We start from the raw sequence: 22,317 nt of genomic DNA on the forward strand, positions 1-22,317 counted from the left end.
TTTTGCCAAAACATGGTACTTGTGCCAAAATATAGTATTTTTGCCCAATTAATATTTCTGTTATGTTATAGTATTACTACTAAGTCGTAGAATTTCTGTTATGTTCTGCCAAATCATAGTATTACGGCTATTTCAGAGTATTTGAGTGAAATTACAGTGTTTCTGCAAAACATTGTATTTCTGCTAAATCATAGTCTTTCTGTTATCTTAAAGTACTTGCACTCAATTATAGTATTTGTGCCAAAGTTTAGTATTTCTGCCAAATCATATTATCTCTGCTAAATCATAGTGTCTGCCAAATCATAATATTTGTGCCTAAGCGCAGCATTTGTACCAAAACATAGTATTGCTGCTATATCATAGTATTTGAGCCAAATCATAGTATATGTCCTAAAACATAGTATTTCTGCCAAATCATAGTATTTGTCCTAAAGCATAGTATTTCAACAAAATCACAGTATTTCTGCTATGTTATAGTATTTGTGCTTGTAGAAAACCTGTGTTAGTGTGAGCTACATTACCCAGCAGCCTCTGAGCAGTGAGGGAATTCATGAGCTAGATGGTCTTCCTTCGCTCCTGGGCTAACGATTGAGGAGAGAGCTGCTGGGAAGGGGAGCAAATAGCCCATCCTGTATTTGTTAGATGGTGTGTGTCACATAAACGTGAGTTAATGTTCCATGCTTAAGATGTTTACCCTGCTACTTGTGTGTATTGGTTTTAGTTACCTTTAGCGTATGTGCTAGTTAGCAATAATAGCTATGGCAGCACAGTTATTTGATTGTTTTGGGCTTGTTCCTGCTTTGTTTGTTTGTTCAAATTTATGTGAATTTGTACACTGTAATATCGCTGTATTACGTAGTGGCTAAGTAGGAGGCTGACTGTTACTAAGTGCATCAGTGTACATAGGTCATCTCTTGTGTTGGAGTGCCCTCTTGTGGCGCCTTTTGGGTAGTGCCTTAGTAAACGTGAACACTGCAAAGAAGTGGTATCAGACTGGTTTGTAGTGGAGGAATTTGTTGCCAGTTTCTTTCATCTTTAATCCGTATTCATGTTGTAATGTAGTAACTTTTGTGGCGCAAATACCACAATATGGCAGAAATACCATGTTTTGGCACAAATACTTTGATTTGGTATACTTTAGCTTCTCCACCCCTTTTCAGCAAAATTTTCATTTTTTCACCCCTTTTCAGCACAAATTCCAGCTTTTTGGCGGTTTTCAGAAAAAAAACTTTTCAGCAGAAACTCTGCTGATTCACCTCTTTTCAGCGCAACGTTCTGCTTCTTTTGCCTCTTTTCTGCAGAAATTCTGCTGATTCACCTCTTTTCTGCAAAATTTTCATCCTTTTGCCTCATATCAGCACAGTTCTCAGCAGCTTCTGATAATTTCAGCACAATTGTCAGTCTATCTACCTCTTTTTGTGAGAATGAGTTTGGCTCAGTGAGATGAGTAGCTGCCTTGAGACCAGGAGGTTCGAGGGGAATCCTGAATGTGAATGTGAGAAATACACTGCAGAAAACTTATACCTCTCTCTGTGTCTGTGTGTGTAAGGGCTGATTACAGCAGGTGCAGCTAATTTAACTGACCTAGATATACCAAGCCCAGACTCTTAACAGCCACTGTTCCCTTTAGGCTCTGTGTATGTGTATGTTTGTGTGTCTGTATCAATATTTCTCCCATGTTAAAGTATTACCCTCCATAATAGTATTTCTGTTAAATCAAAGTACTTCTACTACATCTTAGTATTTCTGCCAAAGCATAGTATTTTGGCCAAATCATGGTATTTGTGCCAAAGCATAGTATTTCCACAAAATAACAGTATTTCTGCTATGTTATATTATTACTGCTCATAGTATTTCTGCCAAATCTTGGTATTTGTTCCAAAGCATAGTATTTCTGCCAAATCACAATATAACTGCAAAATAAAGGGTTTTTTTTTTTTTAGACAAATCATAGTGTTTGTGCTAAATCCTAGTAATTCTGCTCAATCATAGAATTTCTGCTATGCTGAAGTGCTTTTTGTTAGATTACAGAATTTCTGCTAAGTCAAAGTATTTCATGTAAATCATAGTATTTATACCAAGTCCCAGTGTTTCTGCCAAATCATAAATCATAAATAATGTGGCGTGTTGGGGAACAGCTAGTTCTCTCCCATCATGCCTTGGGACATGTGCTGCATTTTAGATGTTCTTGTTTCATTGTTTATGGTTACGTTACTTTTAACTGTTGTCTTGAATGTTGTGTTTATACTACGGTACAAAGTCACTGACAGTTATTGTTTTATAGGAAGAATGCAGTACCATAAGTGAGTTCTGTTATGCTGTTATTGACCCTTGAAGCACATTGTGGCACAAGCAAGTATGTTCAATAAAAAAACTCCCCTACCAGCTTGGGGTGGAAATACAGGCTCAATCTCTCCCTGTGAGTTTCTTTGCAAGATTCATCTGCATGCCACAATAATTTTAATAAAGCAAAGTTAAGATGAGAGGCTGGTGCCAATTCATCTTCAAGCACTGCGGACACTCACGGTTGGAGCAGTTTTTACTGTCATCTTACTGTTGAGCCATAAATTACGTTTGTTTTCAAACTCTTGAGCCATAAATTACGTTTGTTTTCAAACTCTTAAATGAAGCCGCTTTCTTCTCTCGTCATATCTCCGCGACGGAGGTACAAAAGAGCTATCGCAGTCAAAGTTCATGAAATTCTGCTGATTCACCCAGTAAAGGAATTGTGCTTCTATCCCACCTAGTTTTTGAGTTACACGACATTTTGTAACTCCAGAAAACGGCGCTTTTACGCCTCTCACCGCGATCTAATTCTGACTGCTCATCTCCCTGTTTTCCAGGCAGTGGCTCTCTTTGCCGGTGGCGATTTGGTAATGACCCGGGTCTGCAGCCCAAAGGTCGTGGGTTCAATTCCACCTTGGTCCACATGGTTTTTTTTCACTACAAATTTATACACTATCACAGACCTGTAATTTATATTGCTAATTTATTACAATTCTGCAAAGTTTTATGATGTTAGCAGTTTGTCTAATACGGACCTCAGATTCTTGTTAACGCCCATGGCAGAAATACATACAAGTACACAGCCTGATGAAGCAGACAGAAGCAGTACCTCTGATTGCAGAAAGTATTACTACTCCATAATAGTATTTCTGTTAAATCAAAGTACTTCTACTACATCTTAGTACTTCTGCTCAATCATAGTATTTCTGCTAAATCATGGTATATTTTTGCCAAATCATGGTATTTGTGCCAAATTAGAGTATTTGTGCCCAATTAAAATTTCTGTTATGTTATAGTATTACTACTAAGCCATAGCATTTCTACCAAATCATAGCATTTCTTCAAAATCATAGTATTACTGCAATTTCATAGTATTTGAGCGAAATCGTAGTATTTGTGAAAAACATACTATGTCTGCAAAATCACAGTATATCTGTTATGTTATAGTATTACTACTAAGGCATAGTATTTCTGCCAATAAGAGTATTTGTATTAAATCATAGTAGTTGTGCCAAATCACAGTATTTCAGTCACATTGTGCTAGTTGTGCAAAACATAGACTGTCTGCAAAATCATAGTATATCTATTATGTTATAGTATTACTACTAAGTCGTAGACTTTCTGTTTTGTTATAGTATCTCTGCTGAATATAGTATATGTGCCAAATCATAGTATTTATAGCAAATCATAGTATTTGTGCTAATACATAGTATACTGCCACATTATAGTATTTGTGTAAAACCAGAATGTCTGCAAAATCATCATATATCTGTTATGTTATAGTATTACTACTAATGCATAGTATTTCTAACAAATCATAGAATTCCTTCAAAATCATAGTATTACTGCAATTTCATAGTATTTCAGCAAAATCGTAGTATTTGTGCAAAACATACTATGTCTGCAAAATCACAGTATATCTGTTATGTTATAGTATTACTACTAAGGCATAGTAATTCTACAAAATCATAGTATTCCTTCAAAATCATAGTATTTCTGCAATTTCATAGTATTTGAGCGAAATCGTAGAATTTTTTTGCAAATCATATTATTCGAACCAAACATTGTATTTGTAATGAAGTCATAGTATTTCTTCTAAATCATTGTATTTCACCCAAATCTCAGTAGTTGTGCTAAAACCCAGTATTATTGCCAAATCATAGTATTTGTACTAAATCATAGTACTTGTGCCAAATCATAGTATTTCTGCCATATTGTGCTAGTTGTGGAAAAACATAGACTGTCTGCAAAATCATAGTATATCTATTATGTTATAGTATTACTACTAAGTCGTAGACTTTCTGTTTTGTTATAGTATCTCTGCTGAATATAGTATATGTGCCAAATCATAGTATTTATAGCAAATCATAGTATTTGTGCTAATACATAGTATACTGCCACATTATAGTATTTGTGTAAAACCAGAATGTCTGCAAAATCATCATATATCTGTTATGTTATAGTATTACTACTAATGCATAGTATTTCTGCAAAATCATAGTAATTTTGCAGAAACCTTGTACTTGGTAAATAATAGTATTTGTGCCAAATCATAGTATTTGTGCCAAAACATTGTATTTGTACAAAGTCATAATATTTCTTCTAAATCATAGTATTTCAATCAAATCTCAGGAGTTGTGCTAAACGCAGTATTATTGCCAAATCATAGTATTTGTACTCAAACATATCAGTTCAACTTATTTAACTCTTCTCAACAGCCCAACACCTCTTCTTCACCCCTGTTTCAGCAGAATTGTGAGTGTTTTCACCCCTTTTCAGCACAAATCCCAGCTTTTTCAGGTGTTTTCAACAGAAATCTCTTTTTAGCAGACATTCTGCTGATTCACCTGTTTTCAGTGCAACGTTCTACTTCTTTACCTCTTTTCAGTAGAAATTCTGCTGATTCACCTATTTTAAGCAGAATTTTCAGCCTTTCACCTCTTATCAATACAAATCTCAGTATCTTCTGCTCATTTCAGAGGAAACCATTTCACCTCTTTTCAGTAGAAATTTGAACTTCTGTACCCCTTTGAAGCAGAATCTTTGCCTTTTCACCCTTTTTCAGCAAAAGTTTCTGTTTTCTCACTTGTTTTCAGCATAATTTTTCAGTTTCTTTACCGCCATACAATTTTTGCAGCTTTTCATCTTTTCAGTCATTTTCAGCAGGCAACTTCAGCGTTAAGGCATCCACACAGCATTTTCGCAGGAAATGCAAATTTTCTAGTTATTCTTCAAGTTGCTTCCGTCGTTTTTTGCCGCTCATCTACTGCCTCAGTTTTCAGCCGATTTTCTCCGCTCAAACTCTATACTGTTCTGCTCTTTCTGCTAATGTTTGCTATGACTTTTGGTGTTTATTACTGTTATACTTTTTAAAATATTACACTTTTTTTCCTTTAATTTGTCCCATTGAAATGAATGGAAAACTTCCACAATTCTGCTAAAACTTGCTTGTTTTTGAAACTTAACTACTTTGTCATACTTTCACCTAGAAACTCCATTCAAACTTTAAAATGTTCTCAGACTATTGGGCTATTCCTGAATGATTCAGCTTTTTCAGATCTTCTACCGTTTTAATTTTATACCTCTTTAAGTTTTCAGTTGCAAAATTGTGATTTTTCAGAAAATACATGCGTTGTTATGGTTGCTATGCAATTAACTCAGAGTGAGGGCTGGTCTGTTCTGAATTTTCTCTTCATGTCTGAACAACTTCTTGCTACTCGCTCAATTTCCACTCAACCCCACAAATTATACATCAAAACGTAGGTATTTTTGCTGGCTTTCAGAAAATGTCACTATCATTGTTGTGGGACTTATAGATTTTTGCAAATCTCCTCAGAGTAACATAAAGTCTCAAAACTGTCCATAGAAACTCAATGGAGAGTTTCTTCAAAATCAGCGCTGGAATTCTCTAATGAGAGGCATTTTCAAATCGTCATATCTCCTTAACGAAACAAAGTTGAGACATGACGCTTGTGCCAATATATCTTCAGGCATCCCTGATGCTCACAATTCAATAATTTTTCCTCACCTATTACCGTTTGGCCATGAATTACACTTGTTTGAGGATAGGAAATTTGTCCCTCGCTCAGATTTCTTCAGATTTCAAACTCTGGAAATGAGGCACTTTTTTCTCTCGTCATATCTTTTTGATGGATTTAAACAGAGACCTGAAAATTTCCATGACTGTTCACCAAAGCCTGCTGTTTCTTACGGTGAAAGAATGATTTTGATGCTCCATATAGATTTAGAGTTAGAAAACGTTGTTTGAGGGCAAGTCAAGGCAGTTTTGCTTTGCCTCTACTCAGTTACAGTGTATTACAAGTCATATATCTTTAATAATTTATATTTTATCTCTGAATTATGAAGACCTCCAGATTCCCCATCTCTTCTGAACAAAACGGTGTCAGAATGACCGTTCTATCTCCTACGGTTAGGAAATTATGGCCATTTGTTCGAGGGGAATCCTGAATGTGAGAAATACACTGAAGAAACCCATAGCTCTCTCTGTGTCTGTGTGTGTAAGTGCTGATTACAGCAGGTGCAGCCAATTTAGCTGACCTAGATATACCAAGCCCAGACTCTTAACAGCCCCTGTACACTTTGCTCTCTGTGTATGTGTGTGTGAGTATCAATATTTCTCCCATGTTAAAGTATTACCCTCCATAATAGTATTTGTGCTAAATCAAAGTACTTCTACTACATCTTAGTACTTCTGCTCAATCATAGTATTTCTGCTAAATCATAGTATTTTTGAAAAATCATGGTACTTGTGCCAAATCATGGTTTTGGGGCAGAACCATAATATTTATTTTATGTTATGAGATTACTACTAAGTGGAGGAATGTCTGTTATGTTATAGTATATTTGCTGAATATAGTATATCTGCCAAATCATAGTATTTATCCCAAATCATAGTGTTTATGCAAAATTACAGTATTTCTGCTAAAAAGCAGAAATAATACCTTTAGCAGAAATTTCTGTGAAAAGATATTATTTATGTTAAAACATAGTATTTCTGCTAAATCATAGTATTTCTGCCAAATCATAGTATTTGTACTTATTCATAGTACTTGTGCCAAATCATAGTATTTGTACCCAATCATAGTATTTCTGCAATGTCATCGTATTTGTGCCAAATCATGGTATTTTTTTTTTGCCAAATCATGGTTTTGGGGCAAATCATGTTATTTGTGTCCAGTTAAAATTTCTGTTATATTATAGTGTTACTACTAAGTCGTAGAATTTCTGTTATGTTATAGTATATCTGCTGATTATGGTATATGTGCCAAATCATAGTATTTATAGCAAATCATAGTATTACTACCCAAACATAGTATTTCTGCCAAATTGTAGTATTTGTGCAAAAACATAGAATTTCTGCAAAATCATAGTATATCTGTTATGCTATAGTATTACTACTAAGGCATAGTATTCCTACCAAATCATAGTATTCCAAATCATAGTATTACTGCAATTCCATAGTATTTGAGCTTAAATCGTAGTATTTGTGCAAAACATACTATGTCTGCAAAATCACATTATATCTGCTATGTTATAGTATTACTACTAAGGCATAGTATTTCTACCAAATCATAGTATTCCTTCAAAATCATAGTATCACTGCAATTTCATAGTATTTGAGCGAAACTGTAGTATTTGTACTAAATCATGGTACTTGTGCCAAATCATAGTATTTTTTTGCAAATCATATTATTTGAACCAAAACATTGTATTTGTAATAAGTCATAGTATTTCTTCTAAATCATAGTATTTCACCCAAATCTCAGTAGTTGTGCTAAAACCCAGTATTATTGCCAAATTGTAGTATTTGTACTGAAACATAGTATTTGTGCCAATAAGAGTATTTGTACTAAATCATAGTACTTGTGCCAAATCATAGTATTTCTGCCATATTGTGCTAGTTGTGCAAAAACATAGACTGTCTGCAAAATCATAGTATATCTGTTATGTTATAGTATTACTACTAAGTCACAGTATTTCTGCCAATTGTAGTATTTGTACTAAATCATACTACTGTGCCAAATCATAGTATTCAAATCAAAATATAGTATTTGTACCAAAGCATTGTATTTGTAATGGCACAGTATTTCTGCCAAATCATAGAATTACTGCAATTTCATAGTATTTTGAGGAACCCTTTGTTATAGTATTACTTCTAAGTCATAGTATTTCTGCTTTGTCATAGTATTTGTACTGAAACATAGTATTTCTGCCAAATCATAGTATTACTGCTATTTCATATTATTTGAGTGAAATTGCAGTGTTTCTGCAAAGACATAGTATTTCTGCCAAATCATAGTATTACTGCTATTTCATAGTATTTGAGTGAAATTACAGTGTTTCTGCAAAAACATTGGTTGGTATTGGTTTTAGTTACCTTTAGCGTATGTGCTAGTTAGCAATAGCTATGGCAGCCCAGTTATTTTATTGTTTTGGGCTTGTTCCTGCTTTGTTTTTTCCCCTGCAAATTTATGTGAATTTGTACACTGTAATATCGCTGTATTACGTAATGGCTAAGTAGGAGGCTGACTGTTACTAAGTGCATCAGTGTACATAGGTCATCTCTTGTGTTGGAGTGCCCTCTTGTGGCGCCTTTTGGGTAGTGCCTTAGTAAACGTGAACACTGCAAAGAAGTGGTATCAGACTGGTTTGTAGTGGAGGAATTTGTTGCCAGTTTCTTTCATCTTTAATCCGTATTCATGTTGTAATGTAGTAACTTTTGTGGCACAAATACCACAATATGGCAGAAATACTATGTTTTGGCACAAATACTTTGATTTGGTATACTTTAGCTTCTTCACCCCTTTTTCAGCAAAATTTTCATTTTTTCACCCCTTTTCAGCACAAATCCCAGCTTTTTCAGGTGTTTTCAACAGAAATCTCTTTATTTCTGATTGCTGATGTCTTTGTTTTTCAGCCGCCCGCCCCTTTCCAGGTGGCGCAATCAGTAATGACACGGCTCTGCAGCTCAAAGGTCGTGGATTCAATCCCACCTTGGTCAACATTTTTTTTTCACTACAAATTTATACACTTTCACAGACCTGTAATTTATATTGCTAATTTTTTCACTACAGATGAGTAGTGGAAAAACATACTATGTCTGCAACATCACAGTATATCTGTTATGTTATAGTATTACTACTAAATCACATTATTTCTGCCAATTCAAGGAGGCTGACTGTTACTAAGTGCATCAGTGTACATAGGTCATCTCTTGTGTTGGAGTGCCCTCTTGTGGCGCCTTTTGGGTAGTGCCTTAGTAAACGTGAACACTGCAAAGAAGTGGTATCAGACTGGTTTGTAGTGGAGGAATTTGTTGCCAGTTTCTTTCGCCTTTAATCCGTTATTCATGTTGTAATGTAGTAGTACCACAATATGGCAGAAACACTATGTTTTGGCACAAATACTTTGATTTGGTATACTTTAGCTTCTTCACCCTTTTCAGCAAAATTTTCATTTTTTCACCCCTTTTCAGCACAAATTCCAGCTTTTTGGCTGTTTTCAGAAAAAAAACTCTTTTCAGCAGAAACTCTGCTGATTCATCTCTTTCAGCGCAAGTTTCTGCTTTGCCTCTTTTCTGCAGAAATTCTGCTGATTCACCTCTTTTCTGCAAAACTTTCAGCCTTTTGACCTCTTATCAGCACAATTCTCAGCAGCTTTTGCTCATTTCAGCAGAATTGTCCGTCTCTCCACCTCTTCTTTGTAAGAATGACTTTGGCTCAGGGAAATAAATAGCCACCTTGAGACCAGGAGGGCCAGGTTCGAATCCTGCTCAGTGGGGCATTTTTTTTTTCACCACCATACAACTTTTTGCAACTTTTCATCGTTTTTAGCTTTTCATAGTATCATAGTATTTCCACAAAATATTTGTATTTCTGCTACGTTATATTATTACTGCTCATAGTATTTCTGCCAAATCTTGGTATTTGCTCCAAAGCACAGTATTTCTGCCAAATCACAATATAACTGCAAAATAAAGGTTTTTGAGACAAATCATAGCGTTTGTGCTAAATCCTAGTAATTCTGCTCATAGAATTTCTGCTATGCTGAGGTGCTTTCTGCTAGATTATAGTTTTTCTGCTAAATCAAAGTATTTCATGTAAATCATACCAAGTCCCAGTGTTTCTGCCAAATCATAAATCATAAATAATGTGGCGTGTTGGGGAACAGCTAGTCCTCTCCCATCATGCCTTGGGACATGTGCTGCTGTTTAGATGTTCTTGTTTCATTGTTTATGGTTACGTTACTTTTAAACTGTTGTCTTGAATGTTGTGTTTATACTATGGTACAAAGTCACTGACAGTTAATGTTTTATAGGAAGGAAGAATGCAGTACCATAAGTGAGTTCTGTTATGCTGTTATTGACCCTTGAAGCACATTGTAGAACAAGCAAGTGTTTAATAAAAGCTTCTCCTACCAGCTTGGGGTGGAATTACAAGCTTAAGCTTTCCCTGTGTGCTTATTTGCAAGACTTGTATGTGCCATAATAATTTTAATAAAGCAAAGTTAAGATGAGAAGCTTGTTCCAATTCATCTTCAGACAGTGCTGCCAGTCACGGTTGGAGCAGTTTTTACTGTCATCTTACTGTTGAGCCATAAATTACGTTTGTTTTCCAACTCTTAAAATGAAGCCGTTTCTTCTCTCGTCATATCTCCGCGACGGAGGTACAAAGAGCTGTGAAAATCGCAGTCAAAGTTCAGCAAAGTCTGCTGATTTACCCAGTACAAGAATTGTGCTTCTATCCCACCTAGTTTTTGAGTTACACGACGTTTTGTAACTCCGAAAATCGGCGTTTTACGCCTCACCGCGATCTAATGCTGACTGCTCAAGTCTCTGTGTTTTAGGCACCCGCCCCTTTGGGACCAGACCTCATTTGGCTCAGAGGGTTGAGAAGCTACTGTGAGACCCGGTGGCAGAGGTTCGAGTCCTACCTGTGACAGTTGCTACACATCATCCCCACTTGCATGCACTCTGCTTTCTTGACACTCTTCAGTGTACCCTTACACATAAAGCCATCTCCATCAAACGTGTCTACACCTCTTTTTTAGCAGATAATTCTGCTTTTTCGCTTGTTTTCAGCAACTGCTGATGCTGATAGCCCTCCTAGTTTTTGAGTTACACGACGCTTTGTAACTCCAAAACGGCGCCGCCTCTCACCGCGATCTATTTCCGATTGCTGATCTCTTTGTTTTTCAGCCGCCCGCCCTCTTGCCAGGTGGCGCAATCAGTAATGACACGGCTCTGCAGCTCAAATGTCGTGGGTTCAATCCCACCTTGGTCAACATTTTTTTTTCACTACAAATTTATACACTATCACAGACCTGTAATTTATATTGCTATTTTTTTTTCACTACAAATGAGTAGTGCAAAAACATACTATGTCTGCAACATCATAGTCTATCTGTTATGTTATAGTATTACTACTAAATCACAGTATTTCTGCCAATTCAAGGAGGCTGACTGTTACTAAGTGCATCAGTGTACATAGGTCATCTCTTGTGTTGGAGTGCCCTCTTGTGGCACCTTTTGGGTAGTGCCTTAGTAAACGTGAACACTGCAAAGAAGTGGTATCAGACTGGTTTGTAGTGGAGGAATTTGTTGCCAGTTTCTTTCATCTTTAATCCGTATTCATGTTGTAATGTAGTAACTTTTGTGGTGCAAATACCACAATATGGCAGAAATACCATGTTTTGGCACAAATACTTTGATTTGGTATACTTTAGCTTCTTCACCCCTTTTCAGCAAAATTTTCATTTTTTCACCCCTTTTCAGCACAAATTCCAGCTTTTTCAGGTGTTTTCAACAGAAATCTCTTTTATTTCTGATTGCTGATGTCTTTGTTTTTCAGCCGCCCACCCCTTTCCAGGTGGCGCAATCAGTAATGACACGGCTCTGCAGCTCAATGGTCGTGGGTTCAATCCCACCTTGGTCAACATTTTTTTTTCACTACAAATTTATACACTATCACAGACCTGTAATTTATATTGCTAATTTTTTTCACTACAAATGAGTAGTGCAAAACATACTATGTCTGCAACATCACAGTATATCTGTTATGTTATAGTATTACTACTAAATCACATTATTTCTGCCAATTCAAGGAGGCTGACTGTTACTAAGTGCATCAGTGTACATAGGTCATCTCTTGTGTTGGAGTGCCCTCTTGTGGCGCCTTTTGGTAGTGCCTTAGTAAACGTGAACACTGCAAAGAAGTGGTATCAGACTGGTTTGTAGTGGAGGAATTTGTTGCCAGTTTCTTTCATCTTTAATCCGTATTCATGTTGTAATGTAGTAGTACCACAATATGGCAGAAACACTATGTTTTGGCACAAATACTTTGATTTGGTATACTTTAGCTTCTTCACCCCTTTTCAGCAAAATTTTCATTTTTTTCACCCTTTTCAGCACAAATTCCAGCTTTTTGGCTGTTTTCAGAAAAAAAACTCTTTTCAGCAGAAACTCTGCTGATTCATCTCTTTTCAGCGCAAGTTTCTGCTTCTTTGCCTCTTTGCTGCAAAAATTCTGCTGATTCACCTCTTTTTCTCCAAAACTTTCATCCTTTTGACCTCTTATCAGCACAATTCTCAGCAGCTTCTGCTCATTTCAGCAGAATTGTCCGTCTCTCCACCTCTTCTTTGTAATAATGACTTTGGCTCAGGGAAATGAATAGCCACCTTGAGACCAGGAGGGCCAGGTTCGAATCCTGCTCAGTGGGGCATTTTTGTTTTTCACCACCATACAACTTTTTGCAACTTTTCATCCGTTTTTAGCTTTTCATAGTATCATAGTATTTCCACAAAATATTTGTATTTCTGCTACGTTATATTATTACTGCTCATAGTATTTCTGCCAAATTTTGGTATTTGCTCCAAAGCACAGTATTTCTGCCAAATCACAATATAACAATATAAGGTTTTTGAGACAAATCATAGCGTTTGTGCTAAATCCTAGTAATTCTGCTCATAGAATTTCTGCTATGCTGAGGTGCTTTCTGCTAGATTATAGTATTTCATGTAAATCATACCAAGTCCCAGTGTTTCTGCCAAATCATAAATCATAAATAATGTGGCGTGTTGGGGAACAGCTAGTCCTCTCCCATCATGCCTTAGGACATGTGCTGCTGTTTAGATGTTCTTGTTTCATTGTTTATGGTTACGTTACTTTTAACTGTTGTCTTGAATGTTGTGTTTATACTATGGTACAAAGTCACTGACAGTTATTGTTTTATAGGAAGGAAGAATGCAGTACCATAAGTGAGTTCTGTTATGCTGTTATTGACCCTTGAAGCACATTGTAGAACAAGCAAGTGTTTAATAAAAGCTTCTCCTACCAGCTTGGGTGGAATTACAAGCTCAAGCTTTCCTGTGTGCTTATTTGCAAGACTTGTATGTGCCATAATAATTTTAATAAAGCAAAGTTAAGATGAGAAGCTTGTTCCAATTCATCTTCAGACAGTGCTGCCAGTCACGGTTGGAGCAGTTTTTACTGTCATCTTACTGTTGAGCCATAAATTACATTTGTTTTCAAACTCTTAAAATGAAGCTGGTTCTTCTCTCGTCATATCTCCGCGACGGAGGTACAAAGAGCTATGAAAATCGCAGTCAAAGTTCAGCAAAGTCTGCTGATTTACCCAGTACAAGAATTGTGCTTCTATCCCACCTAGTTTTTGAGTTACACGACGTTTTGTAACTCCGAAAAATCGGCGCTTTTACGCCTCTCACCGCGATCTAATTCTGACTGCTCAAGTCTCTGTGTTTTTAGCACCCGCCCCTTTTGTGACCAGACCTCATTTGGCTCAGAGGGTTGAGAAGCTCCTGTGAGACCCGGTGGCAGAGATTCGAGTCCTACCTGTGACAGTTGCTACACATCATCCCCACTTGCATGCACTCTGCTTTCTTGACACTCTTCAGTGTACCCTTACACATAAAGCCATCTCCATCAAACGCGTCTACCCCTCTTTTTTAGCAGATAATTCTGCTTTTTCGCTTGTTTTCAGCAACTGCTGATGCTGATAGCCCTCCTAGTTTTTGAGTTACACGACGCTTTGTAACTCCAAAAACGGCGCTTTCGCCTCTCACCGCGATCTATTTCTGATTGCTGATCTCTTTGTTTTTCAGTCGCCTGCCCTCTTGCCAGGTGGCGCAATCAGTAATGACACGGCTCTGCAGCTCAAAGGTCGTGGGTTCAATCCCACCTTGGTCAACATTTTTTTTTTTCACTACAAATTTATACACTATCACAGACCTGTAATTTATATTGCTATTTTTTTCACTAAAATGAGTATTGCAAAACACACTATGTCTGCAACATCACAGTATATCTGTTATGTTATAGTATTACTACTAAATCACAGTATTTCTGCCAATTCAAGGAGGCTGACTGTTACTAAGTGCATCAGTGTACATAGGTCATCTGTTGTGTTGGAGTGCCCTCTTGTGGCGCCTTTTTGGTAGTGCCTTAGTAAACGTGAACACTGCAAAGAAGTGGTATCAGACTGGTTTGTAGTGGAGGAATTTGTTGCCAGTTTTTCTTTCATCTTTAATCCGTATTCATGTTGTAATGTAGTAGTACCACAATATGGCAGAAATACTATGTTTTGGCACAAATACTTTGATTTGGTATACTTTAGCTTCTTCACCCCTTTTCAGCACAAATTCCAGCTTTTTGGCTGTTTTCAGAAAAAAAAACTTTTTCAGCAGAAACTCTGCTGATTCATCTCTTTTCAGCGCAAGTTTCTGCTTCTTTGCCTCTTTTCTGCAGAAATTCTGCTGATCCACCTCTTTTCTGCAAAACTTTCAGCCTTTTCACCTGTTATCAGCACAATTCTCAGCAGCTTCTGCTCATTTCAGCAGAATTGTCCGTCTCTCCACAACAACTTTTTGCAACTTTTCATCTTTTTCAGCTTTTCAGCAGACAGCTTCAGCGTCAAGGCATCCACACAGCATTTTCGCAGGAAATGCAAATTTTTCTAGTTATTCTTCGTTGCTTCCGTGACGCTTTTTTGCCGCTCTATCTACTGCCTCAGTTTTCAGCCGATTTTCTCCGCTCAAACTCTATACTGTTCTGCTCTTTCTGCTAATGTTTGCTATGACTTTTGGTGTTTATTACTATTATACTTTTTAAATATTACACTTTTTTCCTTTAATTTGTCCCATTGAAATGAATGGAAAACTTCCACAATTCTGCTAAAACTTGCTTGTTTTTGAAACTTAACTACTTTGTCATACTTTCACCTAGAAACTCCATTCAAACTTTAAAATGTTCTCAGACTATTGGGCTATTCCTGAATGATTCAGCTTTTTCAGATCTTCTACCGTTTTAATTTTATACCTCTTTAAGTTTTCAGTTGCAAAATTGTGATTTTTCAGAAAATACATGCGTTGCTATGGTTGCTATGCAATTAACTCAGAGTGTGCACTCGTCCTTTCTGAATTTTCTCTTCATGTCTGAACAACTTCTTGCTACTCGCTGAATTTCCACTCAACCCCACAAATTATACATCAAAACGTAGGTATTTCTGTTGGCTTTCAGAAAATGTCACTATCATTGTTGTGGGACTTATAGAGTTTTTGCAAATCTCCTCAGAGTAACATAAAGTCTCAAAACTCTCCATAGAAACTCAATGGAGAGTTTCTTCAAAATCAGCGCTGGAATTCTCTAATGAGAGGCATTTTCAAATCGTCATATCTCCTTAACGAAACAAAGTTGAGACATGACGCTTGTGCCAATATATCTTCAGACGTCACTGATGCTCACAATTCAAGAATTTTTTCCTCACCTATTACCGTTTGGCCATGAATTACACTTGTTTGAGGATAGGAAATTTGTCCCTCGCTCAGATTTCTTCAGATTTCAAACTCTGGAAATGAGGCACTTTTTTCTCTCATCATATCTTTTGATGGATTTCCACAGAGACCTGAAAATTCCCATGACTGTTCACCAAAGCCTGCTGTTTCTTACGGTGAAAGAATGATTTTGATGCTCCATATAGATTTAGAGTTACAAAACATTGTTTGAGGGCAAGTCAAGGCAGTTTTGCTTTGCCTCTGCTCAGTTACAGTGTATTATAAGTCATATATCTTTAATAATTTATATTTTATCTCTGATTTATGAAGACCTGCAGATTCCCCATCTCTTCTGAACAAATCGGTGTCAGAATGAGCGTTCTAGCCCCTACGGTTAGGAAATTATGGCCATTTGTTCGAGGGGAATCCTGAATGTGAGAAATACACTGCAGAAAACTCACACCTCTCTCTGTGTCTGTGTGTGTAAGTGCTGATTACAGCAGGTGCAGCCAATTTAGCTGACCTACATATACCAAACCCATACTCTCAACAGCCTCTGCTCACTTTGCTCTCTGTGAATGTGTGTGTGTATATCAATATTTCTCCCATGTTAAAGTATTACCCTCCATAATAGTATTTGTGCTAAATCAAAGTACTTCTACTACATCTTAGTACTTCTGCTCAATCATAGTATTTCTGCTAAATCATAGTATTTTTGAAAATCATGGTATTTGTGCCAAATCATGGTTTGGGGGCAGAACCATAATATTTATTTTATGTTATGAGATTACTACTAAGTGCAGGAATGTCTGTTATGTTATAGTTTATGTGCTGAATATAGTATATCTGTCAAATCATAGTATTTATCCCAAATCATAGTATTTATGCAAAATTACAGTATTTCTGCCAAAAGCAGAAATAGTACCTTTAGCAGAAATTTCTGTGAAAAGATATTATTCATGTTAAAACATAGTATTTCTGCTAAATCATAGTATTTCTGCCAAATCATAGTATTTGTACTTATTCATAGTACTTGTGCCAAATCATAGTATTTGTACCCAATCATAGTATTTCTGCAATATGATCGTATTTGTGCCAAATCATGGTATCTTTTGCCAAATCATGGTATTTGTGCCAAATCATGTTATTTGTACAGTTAAAATTTCTGTTATATTAGTGTTACTACTAAGTCATAGAATTTCTGTTATGTTATAGTATATCTGTTGATTATGGTATATGTGCCAAATAATAGTATTTATAGCAAATAATAGTATTACTGCCCAAACATAGTATTTCTTGTAGTATTTGTAGTAGTAGTTGTTGTAGTATTTGTGCAAAAACATACTATGTCTGCAAAATCACATTATATCTGCTATGTTATACTATTACTACTAAGTCACAGTATTTCTGCCAATTAAGTAGTATTCGTACTAAATCATACTACTTGTGCCAAATCATAGTATTGAAATCAAAATATAGTATTTGTACCAAAGCATTGTATTTGTAATGGCACAGTATTTCTGCCAAATCATAGAATTACTGCAATTTCATAGTATTTTGAGGAATCCTTTTGTTATAGTATTACTTCTAAGTCGTAGTATTTCTGCTTTGTCATAGTATTTGTACTGAAACATAGTATTTCTGCCAAATCATAGTTTTACTGCTATTTCATAGTGTTTGAGTGAAATTACAGTGTTTCTGCAAAAACATTGTATTTCTACTAAATCATAGTATTTCTGTTATCTTAAAGTACTTGCACTCAATTATAGTATTTGTGCCAAAGTGTAGTATTTCTGCCAAATCATATTATCTCTGCTAAATCATAGTGTCTGCCAAATCATAATATTTGTGCCTAAACGCAGCATTTGTACCAAAACATAGTATTGCTGCTATATCATAGTATTTGAGCCAAATCATAGTATATGTCCTAAAACATAGTATTTCTGCCAAATCATACTATTTGTCCTAAAGCATAGTATTTCAACAAAATCACAGTATTTCTGCTATGTTATAGTATTTGTGCTTGTAGAAAACCTGTGTTATTGTGAGCTACATTACCCAGCAGCCTCTGAGCAGTGAGGGAATTCATGGGACTTCTGAGCTAGATGGTCTTCCTTCGCTCCTGGGCTAACGATTGAGGAGAGAGCTGCTGGGAAGGGGAGCAAATAGCCCATCCTGTATTTGTTAGATGGTGTGTGTCACATAAACGTGAGTTAATGTTCCATGCTTAAGATGTTTACCCTGCTACTTGTGTGTATTGGTTTTAGTTACCTTTAGCGTATGTGTGCTAGTTAGCGATAGCTATGGCAGCACAGTTATTTGATTGTTTTGGGCTTGTTCCTGCTTTGTTTGTTCCCCTGCAAATTTATGTGAATTTGTACACTGTAATATCGCTGTATTACGTAGTGGCTAAGTAGGAGGCTGACTGTTACTAAGTGCATCAGTGTACATAGGTCATCTCTTGTGTTGGAGTGCCCTCTTGTGGCGCCTTTTGGGTAGTGCCTTAGTAAACGTGAACACTGCAAAGAAGTGGTATCAGACTGGTTTGTAGTGGAGGAATTTGTTGCCAGTTTCTTTCATCTTTAATCCGTATTCATGTTGTAATGTAGTAACTTTTGTATGGCGCAAAATACCACAATATGGCAGAAATACCATGTTTTGGCACAAATACTTTGATTTGGTATACTTTAGCTTCTTCACCCCTTTTCAGCAAAATTTTCATTTTTTTCACCCCTTTTCAGCACAAATTCCAGCTTTTTCACGTGTTTTCAACAGAAATCTCTTTTATTTCTGATTGCTGATGTCTTTGTTTTTTTCAGCCGCCCGCCCCTTCCAGGTGGCGCAATCAGTAATGACACGGCTCTGCAGCTCAATGGTCGTGGGTTCAATCCCACCTTGGTCAACATTTTTTTTTCACTACAAATTTATACACTTTCACAGACCTGTAATTTATATTGCTAATTTTTTCACTACAAATGAGTAGTGCAAAAACATACTATGTCTGCAACATCACAGTGTATCTGTTATGTTATAGTATTACTACTAAATCACATTATTTCTGCCAATTCAAGGAGGCTGACTGTTACTAAGTGCATCAGTGTACATAGGTCATCTCTTGTGTTGGAGTGCCCTCTTGTGGCGCCTTTTGGGTAGTGCCTTAGTAAACGTGAACACTGCAAAGAAGTGGTATCAGACTGGTTTGTAGTGGAGGAATTTGTTGCCAGTTTCTTTCATCTTTAATCCGTATTCATGTTGTAATGTAGTAGTACCACAATATGGCAGAAACACTATGTTTTGGCACAAATACTTTGATTTGGTATACTTTAGCTTCTTCACCCCTTTCCGCAAAATTTTCATTTTTTCACCCCTTTTCAGCACAAATTCCAGCTTTTTGGCTGTTTTCAGAAAAAATTTTCTGCAGAAATTCTGCTGATCCACCTCTTTTCTGCAAAACTTTCAGCCTTTTCACCTGTTATCAGCACAATTCTCAGCAGCTTCTGCTCATTTCAGCAGAATTGTCCGTCTCTCCACAACAACTTTTTGCAACTTTTCATCTTTTCAGCTTTTCAGCAGACAGCTTCAGCGCCAAGGCATCCACACAGCATTTTCAAGAGGAAATGCAAATTTTTCTAGTTGTGTGGATGCCCTAAAAGGGCTTCCACACTATTGAGTTCCTGTTTCTCTTTATTCTTTATTATTCCCCTAGTTGCTTCCAGTACACTTTTTGGCACTTAACTACTTTCTCAGTTTTCAGCCGATTTTCTCAGTTCAAACTCTATACTGTTCTGCTCTTTCTGCTAATGATGGCTATGACTTTTGGTGTTTATTACTGTTATACTTTTTAAAATATTACACTTTTTTCCTTTAATTTGTCCCATTGAAATGAATGGGAAACTTCCACAATTCTGCTAAAACTTGCTTGTCTTTGAAACTTAACTACTTTGTCATACTTTCACCTAGAAACTCCATTCAAACTTTAAAATGTTCTCAGATTATTGGGCTATTCCTGTCTGATTCAGCTTTTTCAGATCTTCTACCGTTTTAATCTTATCTCTTTAAGTTTTCAGTTGCAAAATTGTGATTTTTCAGAAAATACATGCGTTGCTATGGTTGCTATGCAATTAAGTCAGAGTGAGTGCTGGTCCGTTCTGAATTTTCTCTTCATGTCTAAACAACTTCTTGCTACTCACTCAATTTCCACTCAACCCCCACAAATTATACATCAAAACGTAGGTATTTTTGCTGGCTTTCAGACAATGTCACTATCTTTATTGTGAGATTTACCGTTTTTTCGCAATTTGCCTCGGAGTGACACAAGGTCTCAATACTCCCCATTCAAAGTCTATGGGGAGGTTTTGAAATTCAGAGCTGAAATTCTGAAACGGAGGCATTTTCAAATCGCCATATCTCTTTAATAAAGCAAAGTTAGGACATGAGGCTTGTGCCAATATATCTTCAGACACTGCTGACACTCACAGTGGAAGCAGTTTTTACAATTATCTTACCGTTGAGCAATGAATTACGTTTGTTTGAGGGGTGGAAATCTGTCCTTCTCTCAGTCTTCAAACTCTGGAAATGAAGCCGCTTTTCTCTCGTCAAATCTCCGCGATGGAGGCACAAAGAGCTATCAAAATCGCAGTGAAAGTACACCAAAGTCCGCTGATTCACCCAGTACAAGAATTATGCTGCTAGCCCTCCTAGTTTTTGAGTTACACGACGTTTTGTAACTCCAAAAACGGCGTTTTTCGCCTCACCGCGATCTATTTTCTGACTGCCCAAGTATCTGTCTTTCAGACCGCCGCCTTTCCAGGTGGCGCAATCAGTAATGACACGGCTCTGCAGCTCAAAGGTCGTGAGTTCAATCCCACCTTGGTCCACGTTTTTTTTTTTTTCACTACAAATTTATACACTATCACAGACTTGTAATTTATATTGCTATTTTATTACAATTCTGCAAAGTTTGATGATTTTAGCAGCTTTTCTAATATGGACCTCAGATTCTTGTTAACGCCCATGGCAGAAACAAGTACACAGCCTGATGAAGCAGACTGAGGCAGTACCTCTGATTGGTGAATTTGAGCAGAACCAGGTTGTTCTTTCATTTCATTTCTTTATTTATTTCACACATGGTTCAACAGTGTTTCTTTTCTACATACAGAACCTTCTGCCTCTTTTCAGCAGAAATTCTGCTCATTCACCTCATCTCTTGTGTTGAGTGCCCTCTTGTGGCACCTTTTGGGTAGTGCCTTAGTAAACGTGAACACTGCAAAGAAGTGGTATCAGACTGGTTTGTAGTGGAGGAATCTGTTGCCAGTTTCTTTCATCTTTAATCCGTATTCATGTTGTAATGTAGTAGTACCACAATATGGCAGAAACACTATGTTTTGGCACAAATACTTTGATTTAGTATACTTTAGCTTCTTCACCCCTTTTCAGCAAAATTTTCATTTTTTTCACCCCTTTTCAGCACAAATTCCATTTTTTTGAGCTGTTTTCAGAAAAAAAAAACTCTTTTCAGCAGAAACTCTGCTGATTCATCTCTTTTCAGTGCAACTTATTGCTTCTTTACCTCTTTTCTGCAGAAATTCTGCTGATTCACCTCTTTTCTGCAAAATTTTCAGCCTTTTCACTTCTTCTCAGCACAATTCTCAGCAGCTTCTGCTCATTTAGCAAAATTGTCAGTTTCTCCATCTCTTGTTTTTGACAGAAAGACTTTGGTTCAGTCAGATGAGCAGCTGCCTTGAGACGAGAAGGGCCAGGTTCAAATCCCGGTCATGACAAAACCTGTTTCCAGTTTTCTCTTTTGTTCTCTTTTCTGCAGAAACTCTGCTGATTCATCTCTTTTCAGCGCAAGTTTCTGCTCCTTTGCCTCTTTTCTGCAGAAATTCTGCTGATTCACCTCTTTTCTGCAAAATTTTCAGCCCTTTCACCTCTTATCAGCACAATTCTCAGCAGCTTCTGCTAATTTCAGCAGAATTGTCAGTCTGTCCACCTCTTCTCTGTGAGAATGTGTTTGGGTCAGTGAGATGAGTAGCTGCTTTGAGCCTGGCAGTATATCTGTTATGTTATAGTATTACTACTAAATCACAGTATTTCTGCCAATTCAAGAGGCTGACTGTTACTAAGTGCATCAGTGTACATAGGTCATCTCTTGTGTTGGAGTGCCCTCTTGTGGCGCCTTTTGGGTAGTGCCTTAGTAAACGTGAACACTGCAAAGAAGTGGTATCAGACTGGTTTGTAGTGGAGGAATTTGTTGCCAGTTTCTTTCATCTTTAATCCGTATTCATGTTGTAATGTAGTAGTACCACAATATGGCAGAAACACTATGTTTTGGCACAAATACTTTGATTTGGTATACTTTAGCTTCTTCACCCCTTTTCAGCAAAATTTTCATTTTTTTCACCCCTTTTCAGCACAAATTCCAGCTTTTTTGGCTGTTTTCAGAAAAACAAAACTCTTTTCAGCAGAAACTCTGCTGATTCATCTCTTTTCAGCGCAACTTAT

The sequence above is a fragment of the Oreochromis aureus genome, unplaced genomic scaffold (genome assembly GCF_013358895.1).
Source record: "Oreochromis aureus strain Israel breed Guangdong unplaced genomic scaffold, ZZ_aureus HiC_scaffold_32, whole genome shotgun sequence".
Classification (NCBI taxonomy): domain Eukaryota; kingdom Metazoa; phylum Chordata; class Actinopteri; order Cichliformes; family Cichlidae; genus Oreochromis; species Oreochromis aureus.